A 19,140-nucleotide genomic window follows, 5' to 3' on the forward strand; every position below is an offset into this window, starting at 1 on the left:
GGATCCTTGAGCCTTGTTGCTGTTAGTGGGGCACACAACCAAAGTTAGTGTGGCCAGGAGGAGCAGCAGGGCAGCTGGTTAGGTTCACTTGGTGCTTACAAGTATGGGGGGTGGTTATCGTGCCATGATTCAAAGCACAGACTGCTTCAGGACCTTAGCTTTGGAAAAAAGGATGTCTCTTAATAGTATCTTGGCTTGTCTAAACTGAACTTTCCTAACTTTGTAATATTTTTCTGAAGAAGATTGATTGCTCCAGGAGGACAAGAACTTTTCCTGATTTAAACTTTGTATTGAAGCAGAGCTGGCTCAGTAAGTAGAACACTGACCTAGAGTCAGATAAAGCTGAATTCAAATGCAACCTCAAACAGTTCTTACCTCTGTGACCTTGAGCAAGGCATTACCCCTATTTACCTCAATTTCCTCATTTGTAAAATAAAAACAGCACCTGGGGTTGTCAGGATCAAATAAGTTAGTATATATACACAGTGTTTTGCAAACTATGAAGTCCTATTAAAGGTGAATTTTTTTGTTGTTTTGTTGTTTTTTTTAGTTTGTTTTTTTTAGTACACATTGTTTTCTGAATTATGTTGGAAGAGAAAAATTATGTTGGGAGAGAGCAAAAGGAAAAAACCATGGGAGAGATTTAAAAAAAAAAAAACAAATGAAAAAAATAAGTGAACATAGCATGTTTTGATTTACATTCAGTCTCCTTAATTCTTTATCTGGATGCAGTTCACATTTTCTGTCCAAAGTCCATTGGGATTCCTTTGGATCACTGAACTACTAAGAAGAACTAAGAAGAAAGGTGAATTTTTATTATTATTGTTGTTATCATTGTTTTTAATCTCCCCTAGGGTTTACCTCACACAACATTCTCTGTCTTTGGTAGACAATTAATACATATTATTGAGTTGAATCATTTAGATTCTTTATATTTAGCAGCCGCTCCATGATATTTCAAAAAACATCTCATTTCAGATATGGCAGAAGCTGAAGCTCAATTCTAAAACTTTATCTCTCAGAACAAGAACATTTAGAAAAGAAAAGAGGGAGCAGTGAAGAGTCTCAAATCCCAGCTATAGTTGGTTGAACTTATTTCTCTGAGTGCTCAGTTTCCTGGTTTGTAAATGAAGGAATTCGGATTAAAGGATCTAAGGGTTCTTCCAGCTCTAAATTTTAAGATGTTCCCATGATATATGATCTAAGGAAATTGTCAATACCCAAATACTTTTAATCAGACCACATATAGAATTATCTGGACTACTCAGAGGTATGTTGCTGCCACCCTGTGGAAGTCTAGCAACTTCCGTCTTAATAAGCAACCAACAAACCATTTTACTACTACTAATGAAAAGAATAATTATAATTAACATTTATATAGAGTTTTAGGTTTGCAACGCTCTTTACAAATATTCACTCACTTTTTTCCTTATATCAATTTGAGAAGTAGGTGCTAATTAATATCACCATTTTCCCAAAGCTGTTGTTCAATTGTGTTCTCATTTGAGGGATTTTTTTTTTTTTTTTTGCAAAGATACTAGTGGTTTGCCATTTCATTCTCTAGTTCATTTTACAGCTGAGGTTAAGTAAACAAGGTTAAGTGACTTGCCCAAAGTCACAGAGCTAGTAAGTGTCTGAAGTTGTATTTGAACTTAGGAAGATGAGTGAGGAAGATTCCAAGCCTAGTTATCTATTTACTGCTTCACCCAGCTGCCCATCTGAGTGATGGGTGAGGAAACAGGACATAGCATTTTTTAAATATGCAATGAGCCAGGCATCCTGCTAAGCACTTTACAAGCATTATCTCATTTAATCTCAAAACACCTTGGGATGTAGGCACTATAATTATTAACACTGTTCTGCAGTTGAGAAAACTGAGAAAAAGAAAAACTGTTTGAGCAGGGTTACACAGCTAATAAATTTTTGAGGTCATTTTTCAACTCTGGTCTTCCTGATTTCATGTCCAGCTCTCTATCTACCATATCAACTAGCTGTCTCAATAACATGAAACTCTCTAACTAGGAAGCAGAAATCTTAGTTCTTACTCTAGCCTTGGACCTTATTATCCTGCTTCCCATTCTTTAGACTCCTCTGATATATATGGAAAAGAATGGAAAACACACATATACAAGGGAAAAATTCTTGTATTTTCTTTCTAGGTAGAATCTCAGCTGAACAAATACATTTTTTCTTTTTAACATTTACATTTATCCCAAGTCTATTGAAATCATCTTGAATCACTGCATTTCTGAGAAGAGCTAAGTCTACCACTGTTGATCATCACATAATCTTGCTGTTACAATGTACAATATTCGCTTGGTTCTGCTCACTTCACTCAGCATCAGTTCATGAAAGTCTTTCCAAGTTTTTCTGAAATCAACTTGCTCATCATTTCTTATAGAACAATAATATTACATTGTATTCATATACAATACTTTATTCAGCCGTTCCTCAATTGATGGGTATCTACTCAGTTTCCAATTCCTTAACACTACAAAAAGGCTGCTACAAACACTTTTTGCACATTTGTGTCCTCTTCCCTTTTTATGATCTTTGGATTACAGACCCAGTAGAGACCCTGCAAAAGATCTGTCTGCAAGTTGATAGCCTTTTGGGCATAGTTTCATATTGCTCTCCAGAATGGTTGGGTCAGTTCACAGCTCCACCAGCAATGCAATAGTGTTCCAGTTTCCCCACATCCCCTCCAACATTTATCATTATTTTTCTCTGTCACCTTAGTAAACTGATAGATGTAAAATGGTACCTCAGAGATTGAACAAACAAATCTTAAGAAAATCATATCCCCCTTTTCGGTGGTGCAACCCAGAAAAGCATCCATCTCTTCCTCCTCAAATATAGTACCTGACTTTTCACTGTTATCATGGTGGAAAAGAGGTAAGATACAAAGAGGAAGACAATTTTATCAGTGAAAGAGATATAGTAAGGGTAGGGATCAAGGAGAGATACCTTTCTATCATAGTTGATTTAGAGTTAGGTAGACCTAAATAGACCAATTGTATGGTGCCATAGTATACAGAGTACATATAACCTGGAGTGCAAAAAACTCATCTTCCTGAATTCAAATCCAGCTGTAGACACTTACTAGCTGTGTGACTCTATGCAAGTCACTTAAGTTTGTTCCCCTCAGTTTCCTCATCTGTAAAATGAGCTGCAGAAAGAAATGGCAAACCACTCTGGTATCTTTGCCAAGAAAATCCCAAACAGGGTCACAAAGAGTAGGACAGGACTGAATAACAGTAATCACAAAAGAATCTTAGAAGTAATCTTAGAAATCCTCATTTTACAGGTGAGAAAACTGAGACCCAGATATATTAAAAAAAACTTCTCCAGAGACACAAAGGACACATTTGATAGAGGTGAAATTGAAACAAGATCATCTGAATCCAATGACAGAGTTTATTCCCTTGTGCTGCATTTCTTGCATATCTCTACAAGAAAGGAGATGAAATAAATACTTTATAGAAGTCTATAATCATGTTCTTTCTCTTTGATCTAATCTTTAAAAAGACATTTTTGAACTTAAACATCAATAAAGCATTTTCACATTCAAAAAATCCCAAAATGATTAATCATGAATATCCATTTGATACCACTTGCTTTTTAATATTTATGTACTTTTAATACATGTCTATATTTTTTCTAATTTTTTTATTCTTTTCTGGGCATAAAAATCTTTTAATTACCTTCTTTTTTACATTACCATTGCTAACCATCCCCAATAAAAAACGGAAAACAAAAGACAGGAGTGGGGGAGGGGGGACCAAAACATTACATATTAAGCATAGTCAAATAAAACTTATCCACACAGTGACCATATATCTCTTTCTGTACCTTGCATTCATTGTCTCTATCATGGAGTAGGTAACAGGCTTCCTTGTAAGTCCTCTGGCGACATCGTTGATCATTTCAGATCAGAATTCCTAATTATTTGAAGTTCAATTCAATTCAATAAAATTTCTCAAATGCCTGTTAGGTGCCAAGCACTATGCTTAACTGGGGCTACAAAAAGAGAGAAAAGATATTTTCTAACTTCAAGTAATTTACAATCCAATGGGGAAGGCAATATGCAAATGAATATATACAAAATGAAGTATTTACAAGGTAAATAGGAAATAATTAACAAAGGGGAGATAGAGACAGAGAGATCAAAAGAGAATCAAAGATAGAGAAATAAACACAGAGACAGAGATAGAAACAGACACAGACACAGAAAAAAGAAAGACAGAGAAAGAGATAAAGACAGAGAGATAGATAGAGACAAAACAGAGACAGAGATAGACAAAAAGAGACAGAATCCACAGACAGACCAAGAAGAGAGAGACAGAAAGAAAGAGATACACAGGGACAGATAGACAGACACAGAAAGAAAGACAGACAAAAAGAGAATGAAAGATGATCACATTTCTGTTTTAGGAAAATCACTCTAGAGGCTGAATGGGGAAGGGGATTGCAATTACAATAATCCAGGTGTGGGGTAATATGAGTGTCTTCACTAGTATGATAGCAGTGTCAGAGGAGAGAGGGGGACATATAGATTGATGTTGTCAAGGTGCACCAATAAGCTTGGCAATAGCTTGGATATGGGGAGTGGAAGTGGTGAGAGATAGTGATGAATCCAAGATGGCTCCTAGATTTCAAACCTGAGGGACTAGAAGGACAGTGTTTCTTTCTACACTAATGGGGAAAATAAGGGATAAAGAGATAAGAAAGGTTTAGGGGGAAAGATATTTGGACATATTGAGTCTACTGATGTTCACATCAAGGTGTGTGAAAGGCAGCTGGAGATGTGAGAATGGAAGTCAGCAGAGAAATTGGAATAGGAAAGCTAGATTTGAGAATTATTAACATAGAGGCAGTAATCAAACCTATGGAAGTTGATGAGATCACCAAATGAAATAGTATGGAAGGAAAAGAGAAGAGGACCCAGGATAGAACCTTTGGAGATCTCTACACTTAAAGACCTGATCCAGAAGAGAATCCAACAAAGGAGACAAAGGAGTGGTTGAGTAGATAGGAGAAAAACTATTAAAGAGTGGTGCCCTAAAAACCTACAGCAAAAAGAATATCAAGCTACAAGGCCAAAGAGAGCTCAAAGGGGATGAGGATTGAAAAAAGGCCACTGGATTTGGCAATTATAAAATCATTAGTAACTTAGAGAGGACAGTTTCAGTGGAATGATAATGTCAGCAACCACAGTATAAGGAGTTAAGAAGAGGGTTAGAGGGGAGAAAGTGGGGACATCTATTGTAGATGGCCTTTTTGAAGAGTTTAAAAAGGCAGAAGAAAAATAAGGTAATAGCAACAATGAAAGAATCAAAAGAACATGGGCATGATAGGCAGAATCGATAAAGAGGGAGTTTGAAAATAAGTGAGACACATGTATAATTGATGTCACATTTCTTTCCTTCTATGATATAGGGGGGGGGAAGGATTTAAAACTTAACTTTTTTTAATGTTAAAAAGAAATTTTTTAAAAAGAAAAAGTTTAAGAGGGGGGATGAAAAAAAGAGGAAGTCTGTTAGAGGAAAAAGGTTGGCATGAAATCACTTGAACAGATAGAGGAGTCAGGCTTGGTAAAGAGTAAGGTCACTTAATCATGTGAAACTGAGGTAAAGGAGGAAAAAGTAGAAGAAAACCTATGAATGATAGGAGATAGAAAAAGAAGAGAAAAAGGAGCTCATGGTAAGACTCATTTTTTCCTGAAAAACTGGAAGCAAGGTTTTCATTTGAGAAAGTAGAGAGACAAGGAGCTATGGGAGGTTTGAAGGGATAAAAATATTTGAAAGCGTTTGTATGGAAAGTGAGATAGTGAGTTGATAAGGGAGTCATAGTAGGATTGCCTAGCAGCTGTGAGGGCCCAATTGAGATTATCTAACATAAATTTGTAGTAAATTCTGTCAAAACAGTTAAATTATTTTCTCCACTTTTGTTCAGCATTAGGTTGTGTGTGTTTTTAACAGTATTATTGTACTTATATGTAAATTTTTCTCTTGGTTTTGCCCACTTCTTTCTGTATCAATTCATAGGACCCAAGATTTTCTGAAATCATCTCTTTAGACATTTATTTCTAGGTGTGGTCTTTTGTCTTTTTTTTTTTTTGACTCATATTTGAATTTCAAAGTTTTTACTCAGTTCTGGTCTCTTTTTTTGTCAGAATTGGATAAAAATCCTGGATTTTAATTAATTTTTTTCCTTGAACGATTATATTTAGTTTCATAGAACAAGTTATTTTTAGTTATAAAAAATATAATTTTTTTTAATATTGTATCCCAAGTTCTATTCTTGTTTATAGCAGAAGTTGTTGGTTTTTTTGTGATCCTTACTGGGATCCTTTCACATCTGAACTGTTATTTACGGATGCCTGCATTTTTTTTCTTTGACATGAGACATCTGGATTTTGGCTATCATGACATTTTTGGAGTTCTCTTCATAAGGTGATCAATTAATGCTCTTTTGTTCAAATAGATCTGGAAATTTTTTTACTTGTGATTTCTTGAAATTTAATATACAGGGTTTTTTTTTAATTTTGGATTTCATAGAATCCAATGATTCTTAAATTATCTCTCCATGACATATTTCTAGTCAGTTATTTTTTGTATCAGATACCTTACTTCTCTTTTTTTCTTAATCTTTAAAAATTTTTTTCTATTCTTTTTTTCTTTCAGAGTAATTGATTTTATTTGGTCTGCTCTATTTTTCAGGATCCTCTTTAATAGCATAAGATTTTCCCCATTCCTTTTCTAATTAATTTATTTATCTTTCCATTTTCTTTTCCCCAGAGCTTTTGTTTTACTTTTTGAATTGCTTGCTTCATTTAATTTAGATCTTGATATAGTCCTTAAGGAAAAATGTCCATCCCTCCCCTCCCTCCCCCCCCCACCTTAGAGTCATTCCTTACAGTTGTTCTAGAATTACTCTTTCCTTTTTTTTGGGGGGGGGATCTCTAGCAACAATATTTTTATACTGATAGGGGAATTATTTGGTTTTCTCATTTCTCCCGTTTTAATTCCTAAGTTGAGAATTTGAAATAGGGTTAGGATCTGCCTCCTGCTCTGCCTATGGGTGAAGTAATAGGTCTTGCTTAGTTTCAGCCTTGGTCTCCTGGGTTTCTTTATCAACCATCACCTCCAAGGATTAAGTTCTTCTGGATCTTTGAGGTTCATAGCATTTATTTTCAGAATCCATTTTGTGATATCTCAGGGAATAATGCTAAATGACCTGAGGTTCCTGGTGCTTTAGCTATCTCAGTCTCAGGACTGATATGCCACTTTGGTGGCTGCCACTATTTAAGAGATTCAAGGAAGCCTATTCTGGAATTATCTGAGCTCCTTGGAGATTTTTTGGGGACTCTCAACTCTTATTGCCTCCTAACACAGAGACTGGTCAGTTGCTACTTATGCTAGGAAAATGAAATTGTTTGCCTGTGCTAGTTAATACAACTATCTCTTCCACATTATGGGAGTCAGAGGCATAGCATGCCCACCTTCAACTGGAAAATCCATGTAAAATTGTTGGCCCTCTTTTTGTACCAGAGAAATCTGATTATTTTCTTTTTCTTTTATGGGGTTATTTACAGTAGCTTATTGTAAAATTTGAGTTGATATTGTACAATACATATATTTTATGCTTTTATGAGTTTGTAAACTTTTTCTCTATCATCTGTTGGTCTTCACTTATCATATGTGGCTTCTGCAAAACTCCCCCAAAAATACCATTTAATTTCTTGTGCTAATCCTCAATATATCAAAATCACATTGGGGAAATTGCAGTGTGGAAGAGATAACTACTGGTTTTGCTAGTAGTCTTCTTATAATATGTATTGCCCATAGTCTTCTGACTAAATCATTGTTTATTTCTTAGGTGGAAAAAATTGTTTATTATAATTTTTCATAATTATTGATCACTATTCATTCAGATATATGTTTCAGATTTTTACTGGAGTAGGTACATAGACACAGAGAAGTCATTTGGACAGCCATATTGGCTGAGAATTTTCTCCTTTCTCTTTGAAAGCCATGTTATTGAACCATCATCCCTATTGTGGAAATTTTGCATTGTCTTGCCAGCAGTAGTGATAAATTTGTGTTCATGATCCCTCTACTCCATTTGATCCATAAATAAATCCACAGATAAAATTCTAGACCTAAAGAGTAAATTACTGTCACCTCAGCATGGTAGCTATTGAACCAGTATCAAAGCCAGGAAGACCTCAGTTCAAATTCCATTTCTTACATACGCTGGTTATGTCCTTACATACACAGGTCAAATCCTTTAACCTCTCAGGCTCTAGATAATTCCTCAAGACTTAAAATTTCAGATAAGGGAGTTTAATAAAGTGAGTTTTCTAATTTAAGAGCTGCTCATATCAGTAAAATCATAGATCCAGACACTAGTGCTATCCCCATTGACATTAGAAAAGTTTCACTACAGTTCCTAATCAGTGTTATAAGGACTTTTTGCAGCCTTTTCAAAGGGAAATGGGAACCCTCCTCAGATTTTTATATCTCTAGTATCTAAATGTGAAACAGTTCAAAACTGCTATATAAAATTAAAGTATCTTAACATTAGAGTGAGAAGAATCTTTAGAAGTTATGCAGACCCACTGAATTATGTATTGTTGCTGTTTTTATGTAGTATTTTAAGGTTTGCAAAACATTTTATAGAAGTTGTCTCATTCAATATTTGTAAAAATCCTATGTGATATATGTTATTATTATCCCCACTTTACAAATAAGGAAAATGAGGCTGAGAGAAGTTAAGTGATTTATCCGGTATCACACAGATAGTAAGTGTGATACTAAGTGTCTAGGGCTAAATTTGTATTAAAAGTTTCTTGACTATAAGCTCTGTTTTGGGAGGGAAACTATTAGCAGTTGATAAGACTACATGAACAACTTCATGTAGATAGTGGTGATTAAACTGTGTTTTTTAGGAAATTAAGGATTCTCTGAGGCAGAGGGGAGAAGGGAATGTACCCTAGCAATGGGAAACAGCTAGTGCAGAAGCATAGAGATACAGGTTGAAGTGCTCTCCATGAGGAAAAGAATTTGGCTAAACCATTGCGAACAGGAAGGGAAAATTGGAATCTTAGACTGGTATCAAGTTTTGAAGGGGAATAAAAGCCAAACAGAAGAATTTACAGTTTATTCTACAAGCAATAAGAAGTTTATTGAGTAGGACCTGATCTGACCTTAGGGAATATTACTTTAGTACGTGAGTGGAGGATTGATTGGAAGAGAGAGATTTGAAGCAAAGAGATCAATTAAGTCATTGTAATTGTATAGATGAGAAATGATGAGGGCCTTAACTAAGATGATGTCTTTAGAATAGAGAGAATGGAATGGATTTCAAAGATATTATAGAGGTAGAAAAAATAAAGATTTGAGAACTTATCTGATATGTGAACTAATAAATAATCAGGATGATACCAGTGTTACAAACCTAGAAATTGGGAGGAATTTTGTAGTACACAGTAAAAATGGGGGAGTCTTGGGAATATTTGAAGATGTGAGGGAAGAAAAGAAATCAAGATGTAGAAGTTAAAGATTAAAGAGAGAGGAAATAACTGAAGAGGCGATCTGTTGAAGAAGACAGCAAGACAATAGAGGAGGGGATCAAGAACATATGTAGACAAGTGGACCTTGACAGGAAAGGTCCCTTCTTTGTCAGAAACTAGATGAAAGAAAAAAAAGCAGAAACGATGATAAGGAGTTTGGATGATAAAGGGAAGGAGCAGAAAAACTGAGTCATGGCAAATGATTTTCGTTTTCGTGCTTGAGAAATCATACAAAAGAGATCAAAGACATATATTATCAAAAAAGTGTACTTGTGGGGTGAGGAATCAGATGGACAAGACATCAGGAGTGTCCATGAGACATTCAAAAAACTACCTAACTGTGTGCACGAATGTTTGTGGCAGCCCTCTTTGTAGTAGCTACAAACTGGAAACTGAGTGGATGCCCATCAACTGGAGAATGGCTGAATAAATTCTGGTATATGAATATTATGGAATATTATTGTTTGGTAAGAAATGACCAACAGGATGATTTCAGAAAGGTCTGGAGAGACTTACACAAACTGATGCTGAGTGAAATGAGCAGGACCAGGAGATCATTATATACTTCAACAACAATACTATACGAGGATCAATTCTGATGGACCTGGCCATCTTCAGCAATGAGATGAACCAAATCAGTTCCAATGGAGCAGTAATGAACTGAACCAGCTATGCCCAGAGAAAGAACTCTGGGAGATGACTAAGAACCATTACATTGAATTCCCAATCCCTATATTTTTGCCCACCTGCATTTTGGATTTCCTTCACAGGCTAATTGTACAATATTTCAGAGTCCGACTCTTTTTGTACAGCAATATAATGGTTTGGTCATGTATACTTATTGTGCATCTAATTTATACTTTAATATATTTAACATCTACTGGTCATCCTGCCATATACAGGAGGGGGTAGGGGGAAGGAGGGGAAAAATTGGAACAAAAGGTTTGGCAATTGTCAATGCTGTAAAATTATCCATACATATAACTTGTAAATAAAAGGCTATTAAAAAACAAACAAACAAACAAACAAAACTATATTACTGGGTGGGTCTTGTATGGAGATTTACAGAAAGATGAATTCAAGCATCACCCAGAAAGAGAGGGCAAAGGTGGATTGCCTATTAGGTCAGTAGAAGCACCATGGGATTTCAGATTTGGAAGGTTTTTGGTGTCCACCTGGTCCAACTTGTTCCAGAACAAGGATTCCATCTGCAGCATCCTTGTTAAGTGCTTGTCCAGCTTTTGCTATAGACCTACAATGACAGGGAACCTTCTAAGCCCCAAGGTACCCCATTCTACTTTAAGAGTTTTTTAATTGTTAGGCAGCTAGGTGGTACAGGATAGAGTATCAGGAAGGCTTCATATCCTGAGTTAAAATCTAGCCTCAGATATTTACTAGTTGCGTGACCCCAAGAAAGTCACTTGACCCGGCTGCCTCAGTTTCCTCATCTGTAAAATAAGCTGAAAAAGGAAATAACACACTCCAGTATCTTTGACAAGCAAACTCCACAAGGAGTCAGATTCAATTGAACAACATTATTATATCACATAAACTATAAATCTGTCTCTTTGTAACTTTTACCCATGCTCCTAGTTCCACCTTTGGGGGCCAAACAGAATAAATCTAATCTCTCCTCTACATAATAGCCATTTGCAAACTGTTATTATGCTCTCCCTGAGTCTCTCTTCTCCAGGCTAAACGCACTCAATCCCTTCAATTGATTGTCTCACAGCATGAAGATCAGGCCCTAGTAGCTCTCATTTGAATGCTCTGCAGCTTTATCCACGTCCTTCCTCAAATCTAGTGCTCAGAACCGAATACTGTCCTCCAGAAACACTCTTCACATCATCCTCTGAAGGATGGCTCAACGCCTTCTTGAAAACAAGATCCTCCTTGACCCGGCAAAAAACATTTATTAATCTGACCACTGGAGGTCAGTATTTTCCAAGAGAAAATCTGGGAGTCCCTGAGTGTTAACACTTTAGTTTTACCTGCATTTAAAATCAGATTCCTATCCTCCTTAGGCTTTTCTCAAAAACCATAGCCCTGGAAGGTTTTACAAGACTGGGAAATGGAGTATTGCCCTTTTCTTCCCTGTTCCCTTTTACTGGCTTCTCTGTTCCTTTTATTTGCCTGCACACACACACACACACACACACACACACACACCCCATAAGAGTTCCCGGCAGGAGCTCTATTTAGGCAGCTGTCTATGCTATTTCATTTTGATGTTTACAAATGCTGGTCCCGGACAGAGCCCCATCAGAAGGCAAGATTTTGCCCTGGGGAAGGGCTCCTGAGATGGACTTCTCCCAGAGTGGCCTGTTTTCCACGAGTTCCAATAACACTGTCCTAATTCCCTCTGCTCAGCCTCCCGGATTTCCCCTTCTTTATTATACTTGGTTCATTTCCTAGGATTAGCTCTAAAGCAGCTTGCCGCCAGATTGCTTTGCTTTGCTTTACGTTCTCCCAAATGTCCAGTGTACAAACGAGTTCTTTTATTCATCGTTAAAGCAATCAAATCAGCCCCCTTAGTAGCATCAGGCCCTGCAGCAGCTTCCCAAGAGCCAGCCATTCTGCCTTCTCCCAGGGGCTCTCGGCTCCCATTAGACATTTAAAAATACAAAACAACTTGGAAATCTAAGGCAGGGTCGACATTGCCAATTGCCCTGCAGAGCTTTTCCCTTTCTAAACCCTTGCCTTTTGTTTTATCTCCCCCCTCTCTCACTCTGCTTGCCCCTTAGGTGAACTTTGTATCCGGAAGTCCCCACCATGTACTCCAGGCTCCATATAAATGTAATTACTTTCTGTCCCCCAACAAACCTTGCCCTCCCTCTTCGGTCTCTTGGCTTCCACTGTTCCTTAATGCCTGGAATGTCCTCCCTGCCCTGTCTTTGGCTGGATTCCCACTTATCCTTTCAAGCTCATCTCTAGAGCAGGGGACCTCTTCCAGGAAACTTTCCTTGATCTTATTGATAAAAAAATTCTTTCTAGACCTCACATAGTCCTTCACATGCATTTCTATATTATTGTGCATTGGAGTTATTTGTGTAATCTTAGTCAGTCAGCAAGTTGATAGGCGTTTATTAACAGCCTACTATGGGCCAGGCACTCTATGAAACACCAGGGATGCATAGAAGGAGAAAAAAGACACCCTTGAGGAGCTTCCAATATAATAATTATAACAGATAACATTTATATAGCTCTTGCTATGATAAGTGTTTCACAATTATCTCATTTGATCGCATAGTTAAAAAATTTCTGAGATCATATTTGAATTTGGGACTTCCTGACTCCATACTGAGCATTCTATCCACTGCACCACCAACTAATCTAATAATGTCCTGTTTCCCTTCTAGTTCTTAACATAACATAACAGCAGGTAACTAGATTATTCTTTTTTAACTAAACTTTGTACTTCTTCCAAGGTCTAACATAAACTTTAGCTCATAGTAAGCATTTAATAAAATAAGTTATTTTTGTATGAGCAATATGAAATACTAAAAGATCCCTTCCAACTCTGAAATTCTGTGATAAATACTTTTAAAATGATTTCAATTTAATATTTTAGATTAGTTTTAGGTCAGAAGATTTGGGGTAATCTCTACTTAACCTGTCTATAGTCTCCTTGATTACAAAATGTCTTTATTTTTCAGCTGGCTTCTCTCTGTGTGTCTCTGTCCTCCCCTTCCTTCCCTCCTTCCTTCCCTCCCTCTTTCCTTCTCTCTCTCTCTCTCTCTCTCTCCCTCTCTCCCTCCTCTTTCTCCTCCTCCTCCTCGTCCTCCTCCTCCTTCTCCTTCTCCTCCTCCTCCTCCTTCTCCTTCTTCTCCTCCTCCTCCTTCTCCTCTTCCTCCTCTTCCTCCTCCTCCTCCTCCTCTTCTTTCTTCTTCTTCTTCTTCTTCTTCTCTTCTTCTTCTTCTTCTTCTTCTTCTCTCTCTTCTCTCTCTTCTTCTTCTTCTTCTTCTTCTTCTCTTCTTCTTCTTCTTCTTCTTCTTCTTCTTCTTCTTCTCTCTCTCTCTTCTCTCTCTCTCCTCTCCTCTCCTCTCTTCTCCTCTCCCTTCCTCCTTCCTCTTCCTCCCTCAATACTTCCTTTCTCTCTCCATCTGTCTCTCTTTCTCTGATTCTTTCCCTTATGCCCCAGGAAACTCATTATTGGTACAACTTCATCCTTCTGTAAGATCTCAACAATCTTGGCATTTTTCCTCATCACCACCCTATGTCCCTCTGAATCAGAGGCTAGAATTATGAGCTTCAAACCTCCATTTAAAGAGTAAGCTCAGTTCAGACATTTCATTTCTCACTTGGCTACAATTACTCTATTGAGATGCCTCTTCTTTTTTTTTCTTTTTTTCCCATCCCACATCACTTTTTAGCTTCCTTTTGACTTTTCTCTTCCCTGTTGTAAGATTTTAAGCTCCTGGAAGACAGAGAATCTTCCCTTTTTTTTTTTTTTTGTTTTGTATCCTAAGACCTTAGCACAGTGCCTAGTACATGGGTGCTTAATAGATATGTTTTGACTATTAAAAATATATATTTCTGGAATTATCCACCAAAAACAACTCAGCCCCAGAAATGCTCTATCTCTCCGCTCCCTTGTCTTGAGCATCTTCTGTGCATTTAATGCCTTTGTGGCAAATGACAGTAACGCTAGATTTAGGGAGAGAGAGGATTTTTCTGCCTTGCTGCATCTGAGCAGCAACAAATCACAGAATTTAGAGTTGAAAATAGTTTGGAGGTCATCTTGTTCTCATTTCACAGATGAGAAAACTGAGCTCTAAAGCCACAAAGATAATAAGGAAAAGTTAGGACCTGAATCCAGATTTTTTTACTGAATCCAGGAATTTTTCTTTGCCACCAATCATTCCCCATATATGGCAAGCCTGACTCAGCCTGAATGTTTGTAATTCAGCCCATGGTTCTAGATTCTACAATTTCATTTTCAGAGCCTTCAGAGCAGAGCAGAGAGGGAATGATAAATGAGCAGTAACTGCTCCACCACTTCCGGAGCCCTGTCCATGGTGCCTTGGAGGCTTGGGAGCACACACCTACACACACCCCTCATAAAAGAAAGGTTCCAGTGAGCTGGAATCAGCCATTGCAGAAGTTAGATATTCAATCTGTGAAACTCCATGCAGGACAATCACGGATATGCTCTAATGCAGTCCTTGCCACGCAGAATGCTCCATTAAAGGCAATCATTCTTAACCCCTATCTCCATAAAACCCAGTTAGTATACAGCTGTCCTAAAAGGCCAGCAGAAACTTGGGCGGAAGGAGAATAATTCCCATTTATATAACACTGCTCGATTTATAAGCTCTGTGAAGTCGATATATGATGTTTATTTTTCAGTTTCTGTCTAGAGGATAAATGTATGCTTCCTCTTATCTGTGGATAGTGCTTTGGGGTATGAAAGGAGGAGAAAATAGTTATAGCATCAGAGATTTAGGACTGGAAGGAGTGTTGGAGATCAACTAATCCAACCCCTTTCTTCAGATGGGGAAACTGAGGCTTCTTGAGGTTATATCAGGCAGTCAAAAAACAATTATTAAGCATCTACTTACTATGCACCAAGAAAGAGCTGAGAACAGAAGGGAGGAGTTGAAGGAGAGGAAATAAGCATTTATGTAGTGAATGCCTACTGTGTACCAGGTACTGTGTTAAGTGCTTTACAAATATTATCTCATTCAAAAAGCAAAGAGAATGACCACTTTCAAGGAACTCACAATCCAGTGAGAAAATAGGTGAACAACTATATACAAACAAGATATATAGAGGATAAATTGGGGATAATAAACAGAAAGAAGGCACTAGAATTAAAAGAGATAGAGAAGGACATCTCTTATTATAAGCGACTTGGCTATGGTCACACAGAGAGTAAGAGAGCCTAAAACTTCTCTCTGTTTTTGTCTGTCCCTCTCTGTCTCTTTCTGCCTCCCTCCCTCCATCTCTCTCTGCTCTCTGTCTCTCTCTCCCTCCCTTTCTTTCTCTGTCTCTGTCTCTGTCTGTCTGTGTGTGTGTGTGTGTGTGTGTCTCTGTCTCTGTCTCTGTGTGTGTATGTGTGTGTGTGTCTGACTCTCTCTCTCTCTCTTTCCCTCTCTCTCTCTCTCTCTCTGTCTCTGTCTCTGTCTCTGTCTCTCTCTCTTTCCCTCTCTCTCTCTCTCTCTCCTCTCTCTCTCTGTCTCTGTCTCTCTGTCTCTCTCTCTCTCTCTTCTCTCTCTCTCTCTCTCTGTCTCTGTCTCTGTCTCTCTTCTCTCTCTCTCTCTCTCTCCTCTCTCTCTCTCTCTCTCTCTCTCTCTTTCTGTTTCTCTCTCTCTCTCTCTCTGTCTTTCTCTCTCTCTCTGTCTCTCTCTCCCTCTCTCTCTCTCTGTCTGTCTCTGTCTCTGTCTCTGTGTCTCTGTCTTTTTCTCTCTCTCTCTCTGACTCTCTCTGTCTCTTTCTCTCTGTCTCTCTCTGTGTGTCTCTCCCTCTCTCTCTGCCTCTTTCCCTCTCTCTGTCTCCCCTCAGGAAGCTCATTATTGGTATAACTCACCATCCTAGAAATCTCATCAACCTTGGCACTTTGCCTCATCAGAATGAAACAACACTTGATTTTAAGCACTGGTCCTTTGTTTACTGCCAGGATACCTCATATAATCATAAGGGACAGCTGGGTGGCGAAGTGGTTAGACCTCTGCTCTGAAGGTCTGGAAAACCTGAATTCAAATACAGCCTTAGATGTTTCCTAGCTATGTGATCCTGAGCAAGTTACTTAACTCCTGCCTCAGTTTCCCCAACTGTAAAATGGGGATTATAATAGCCTCCCAGAGTAGTCATAAAGATCAACTGAGATACTTGTAATGCACTTAACTTAGCACCTGGCATATAATAAGTGTTATATGAATTTAGCTATTCATCATTATTATTATTAAAGCAGTACCTGAAAAATTGTTTGGGCAGCTGTGTGAAGGACAGATGGAAGCAGTAAGACTGGCTAGAGGGCTATTATAACAGTTGAAGCAGGTGGCAGTGGGAATGCAAAGGAGAGAGAGATCAGCAATAACAGTGGATATGACAGGAAAGTCACAACCTGCAAGACTGTAATGGTGGCTTCTGAGGTTTGGGTAATTTTCAGGCATTTTCATGTCCCTGAGAGCTACAGTGGCAATCACTGCACCTGCTGAAATTGCCGGGGGGCCTATTCAGTGTACTGTGGTTAACATTTACAGAGAGCTTTGAACAAGGAATACTCCACAGATGCTCGCTCTCCTTATTACAGCAAAAAAAGACATTTATGTTAACCTACTTTCAAAATCTCTTTCTTCCCGGTACCTGCAAGAATAACCAGTGACTCCCACCCTTCTTAGGAGAAACTGACTATGAGCCCATGGAGCATCTGGCTGGGGGATCAGTAATACCTCAGCTCTTAAGCCAGCTCAGAAAGTCTCACTGGCTTACCCTCTCTAAACTCCCTGTGCTTCCATGTGGAAAATGCAAATTGTGCTCACTATCTTACCAGGAGATTCTGAAAACGTGCAAAGCGTAATCAGGGTCTCAAATCTGCCATTTAAAAAAAAAAGTTGAGAAAAACATATTTTATTAGCAGATACCCAGGAGAGGTGGGATAAGGAAAGTACACAATGCTTTTATTTTGTTAGAAGGTTAGAATATACCCTTGTAATTATTACAGAAAGACAAGGGAGGATTTAGAGACCCATATAAACACTTAGAGATTCCTAACTCTAACTCTTCAGATTTTGGTTTTGTCAAAAACAAGCAATCCCTTTTCTATTCCTATATTATACTATGTGACAAAGGTCACAGACTGAAAGCATTTTTTTAATGTTTTAAATTCTGGTACCAAATAAAAATGAATTTTTATTTGTTTGTTTTTTACAAAGTCATCCTTTAAGCTTCCTGTACTGGAGAGAAAGAAGCAGGATTTCTACTATTGTTCTACATTTCCTAACATCTTTCAACTTTATGAGGAAGGCTTTAGCAATGCAACGAGGCAGGAAGCTAGATAGAAAGCCTAGGGAAAAAAAGACAGGGAAGAAGGAAAGATAGGCTAACATGTGGAAAATAAAAGAATTCAGGAAAGGAATTATAGGGAGATGATTCCTAAGGTCAATAGCAAGAATTTAGTTTGGATCTATTATATGTAAGACCACTCTGAAGGTACTGGAGATACAAACTCTAAATGGAAATGTCCTTGTTCTCAAGAAGTTTCCATTCTATTGGAGGATACAAATTCACAGATAAATGATTATGTGATAATTTCACAAGAGGGAGAAGACTAATTTTTAGAGACATCTAATCTGATGTTTCCCTTTATAAATGAAGATACTGAAAACCTGTAAAGGCTTCTTATGAGGGGATCTAAGGATTCTGAAAGACTAAATTTAAAGAAGTAATGCACTTTAAGCATGGTACAAGACCTGCACAAAGACATGAAAAGTGGAGACAATGCTGAGTTTAAGAAATTGTAAGTATACCATTTTGGCTGTAATGTTGAATAGGCTTTGACATTTAAAAAGTTTGAAAGACAATTTCTGGGTACTTTAATCAGCGGCAATCTTGAATGCCAAAAACAATCATAGCAAAGGCTCATTGCTCATATGTCCTTGGAAAAGTAGATGTTCCAGAGGGTAGCAATCAACTCTGATTGTTGAACTATTAATGACAGAATGGGTATTGTAATGATAAGTGGGGTCACTTCAATGAGAGGCTGAGAGAGCAATATCAGGTCACTCTTAGACAAAGGGACTATCTACAACCATATCACTCCCAGTTTGGGGCAATCTAGACAAAGGATCTACCTGCACCCACCCTTGTTTGAGTGGAATACAGAGGGCAGGAATTCACCTTAGATAAGATTCCTTATAAGGTTAGATTGGGTCTGACCATGATTGAGAAGAAGATTAGTACAACTCTGAGAGAATGAATTTTTGAAATGAGGATTTTAGAAAAAAGAGGAAAAGGGATTTCTTCAATTCATTGGTCATTAATAATAATTTATCTTCATGCAAGGGGAAGTAGGAAGAGACATTGTTCAGGGCTTTAAATATGGCCAAACTGAATTTTATATGGCAGTCGAAAGGAAGCCAGAGAGGATCCTTGAGGAATAACATAAGGGTTATGAAGAGTCAGACATCAATGAACAGCAACAATGCCTTTGAAGAAATTTTTTTGACAGCTAGATAATGTGAAAAATGAAATGGAGATGGGCAAGAAGACTACTTCAATAGACTGGTCAAGAGGTGATGAGGACCTTAATTAGGGCAGTGATCTTAAGTGATTAAAAGAGTATGGATAGGAAAGATATTGTCAACTGACTAAATTCGGCAATAAATAAGAATGAAAAGTCAAAGATGACTAAGACATAGATTTAGCCTCGGAAGGACCTCAGAAGTCATTTAGTCCACCCACTCTCATTTTTTATAGATGAGAAAATTTGAGCATAGGGAGTTTTACTTGCCCAAGGTAATAACGATATCAAATGTAAGAGTCAGAATTTGAAATTCTCTGACTTGTAAGGTTGACTAACCAATGTTGCTTGTGAGGATATAGTGGTTTTCTAAACAGAA

The 19,140-nt window shown here is 37.7% G+C and overlaps 1 protein-coding gene across 4 annotated transcripts in view; it reads left to right on the forward strand.

Moving 5' to 3' along the window:
- The window catches only part of GPR12 (G protein-coupled receptor 12), a 120,422-nt gene that overhangs the window by 80,767 nt on the left and 20,515 nt on the right, over window positions 1-19,140 (forward strand). For 2 of the 4 annotated variants that reach the window (XR_007952060.1, XR_007952061.1), the window contains exon 1: window positions 136-805. The exons of 1 other annotated variant lie outside the window; for it this stretch is intronic. The gene's annotated coding sequence lies outside the window, so the exon portion shown is untranslated. Of the gene's footprint in view, window positions 1-135; window positions 806-3,307; window positions 3,494-19,140 lie in introns of those variants that run through there. One more of the 4 variants, XR_007952058.1, reaches the window with a different exon arrangement.

The sequence above is a fragment of the Antechinus flavipes genome, chromosome 3 (genome assembly GCF_016432865.1).
Source record: "Antechinus flavipes isolate AdamAnt ecotype Samford, QLD, Australia chromosome 3, AdamAnt_v2, whole genome shotgun sequence".
In the NCBI taxonomy this organism is placed as follows: domain Eukaryota; kingdom Metazoa; phylum Chordata; class Mammalia; order Dasyuromorphia; family Dasyuridae; genus Antechinus; species Antechinus flavipes.